The sequence below is a fragment of the Mandrillus leucophaeus genome, unplaced genomic scaffold (genome assembly GCF_000951045.1).
Source record: "Mandrillus leucophaeus isolate KB7577 unplaced genomic scaffold, Mleu.le_1.0 Scaffold324, whole genome shotgun sequence".
Lineage (NCBI taxonomy): Eukaryota > Metazoa > Chordata > Mammalia > Primates > Cercopithecidae > Mandrillus > Mandrillus leucophaeus.
The window spans coordinates 1,931,441-1,934,016 of NW_012103410.1; the positions used below are offsets into that span (position 1 = coordinate 1,931,441).

Genomic DNA, 2,576 nt, shown 5'->3' on the forward strand with positions numbered 1-2,576 from the left:
CTGTATTTTTCATTCATTTATGAAGGATAAATTTGCTGGATATAGTGTCTTTGGCTGACAGTTTTTTTCTTTCAGTACTTTGAATATATTATCCTATTCTCTCCTGGCCTGTATAGTTTCTGCCGAGAAATCCACTGTTAGTCTGATGGGGGTTCCTTTATGGGTGACCAGATGCTTTTTTCTCCTGCCATTTTTTAAAATGTTCTCTTTGTCATTGACTTTAAACAGTTTGACTATAATGTGCTGTGGAGATTACTTTTTGCATTGCCTCTGTTTAGGGATCTCAGAGCGTTCTGTATCTGGATATCTAAATCTTTTGCTAGGCTTAGGAACTTTTCACTTGATTAAGTAGGTTTTCTAGTCTTTCATTCTCTCTTCAAATTCTGGAACCCTGATGATTAGAATATTTGGTTGCTTTATTGTGTCTGATATGTCATGAGGTTTTGCTTATTTTTTTATGTGTGTGTGTGTGTGTGTGTGTGTGTGTATGACTGGGTCATTTCAAAAGACTTATCTTTAAGTTCTGAGATTCTTTCTTCTGCTTGATCTGGCCTATTGTCAAAACTTTCAAACATATTTTGTATTTTATTCAATGAATTTCGCAGTTACGAAATCAGGTTTTTTATTTTTTATTTTCATTTTTCGAAACAAGGTCTCGCTCTGTTGCCCTAGCTGGAGTGCAGTGGCATGGTCACAGCTCACTACAGCTTCAACATCCCAGGCTCCAGTGATCCACCCACCTCAGTCTCCCAAGTAGCACACCTGGGACCACAGGTGTGCGCCACCATGCCCAGCTAATTTTTGTATTTTTTGTAGAGATGTGGTTTCACTATGTTGTCCAGGCTGGTCTCAAACTCTTGGGCTCAACAGATCTGCCTACCTCAGCCTCCAGAAGTACTGGGATTATAGGCATGAGCCACGATGAGTGGCCCAGAATTTCTATTTGGTTCTTTTTTTATGATCTCTTTGGTTAATTTCTCATTTATATCCTGAATTCTTTTTCTGATTTCTTTGTATTGTTTTTCAGCATTCTCTTGTATCTCACTGACCTTCTTTAGAATCAATAATTTAAATTCTTTTTCTGGGATTCATTAATTTCTTTTTGATTGGGATCCGTTGCTGAAGAATTATTGTGTTCCTTTGGAAGTGTCATATTTTCTCGCTTTTTGGTTCCTGTGTCCTTATATTGATATCTGCACATTTGGTGTAACAATTGCTTCTTCCAATTTTTTTGAATTTGCTTTCATGGGGGAGGACTTTTTCCTGAAGATGTATCCATGATGTTGGTTGGGTAAGACACTGTCTTTGATTCTTGGTGTGTGCAGTAGTTTAGTCACTGTATGATTTCTTCAGCTGTAAACAATGTTAGTAGTATCTGTAATTTCCTTCATGGCTTCGGGTGCAGTTATTACTGGAGGCTGTGGTAAAGTTTTGCTGGGGCCTGGGACAACAGGTAGGCCAGTCTTTGAGCCCCAGGGGTGGCAGTGGTGGGCTGAGTTCACCTGTTCCTGGATCCCAGGGCTGCATATACCAGCACTGATATTAGTGGACCAAGGCAGCCCAATTTTTGGCCTCCAGTGGCTTATTTTGATGCTGGTAGTGGTAGTAGTGGACCAGGCAGGTGGGGGTGGTTCTTCAGCCCTTTGGCAGCCAGCATGGTGTGACAATGGCAGTGGCAGTGGTATGATGACCACTGGGTCCCAAGCTGTGTGTGATAGTGTTGTCAGTGGCTGAGATGGGCTAGGCAGACCAGTCTTGGGGCCCACAGGTAGCACATGCAGGTAGGTGCCAGCTATGGTGTTAGTGGCTCAGTGAGTAGGTCCAAACTCAGGGTTTGGTGAGGAGTGTTCTTGTTCTAGTGGTGTGGACTGGCATGGACAATACCCTGGCCCCTGGACTATGTGCTCTGGCACAATGGGTTGGGGGGTCTAAGCTGAGCCAGATGGGCTTTTCCTCAGGCTCTCTGATGGTGTGTGCAAGCACCAGCCATGGTAGGCTGGGTCAGGGCAATGTCCAGGCCACTGGCAGAATGCTCTGGTATGGACCACGAGTGACTGCACTGCTGCCCTGCCACTGAGGAGGGTGGTGCTACCTTCAGTAGCAAGTAGCGTAGGCCAGCAGGTGGAGAATGCACACACAATTCATGCCAGGAGTGCCTGCATCTCGACTCTTGCTGCAGAAGCCAGCGCCTCACTCACACCTCAGTTGTGGGTGTTGTAGCTTGCAGTTGCTTATGCCTAGGCCTTGAGGGCAGCAGCCCATGCTTCACTTGTTCCTCAGACTAGCGCTGTTGGGCCCCAGGATAGTACACAGCCCACTGGAGGTTGGGCTCTAAAATGACACCTTGCTGGAGCTGCTTATGTCTCAGAGAGTGTGTGGGACCCAAAGCAAGCACCCCACCCTGATTCAGGAGCCAGGAGGAATGCCGTCATACAATCTCCTGGCAGCTCCCTATGTTATTTTCAGGACTCACAAGAGTCTAGGGGATTTCCCATGGCTAGGATTGCAAAAGTCTACAGCAGAAATGTAGACCACTGAGAATCTTTCACTTAACCTTTCCCCACATTGAGGAGTCT

General features: G+C 45.3%; 1 pseudogene across 1 annotated transcript in view; it reads left to right on the plus strand.

Moving 5' to 3' along the window:
- The window catches only part of LOC105545302, a 125,986-nt pseudogene that overhangs the window by 400 nt on the left and 123,010 nt on the right, over window positions 1-2,576 (plus strand). The gene's annotated exons all lie outside the window — the stretch shown is intronic.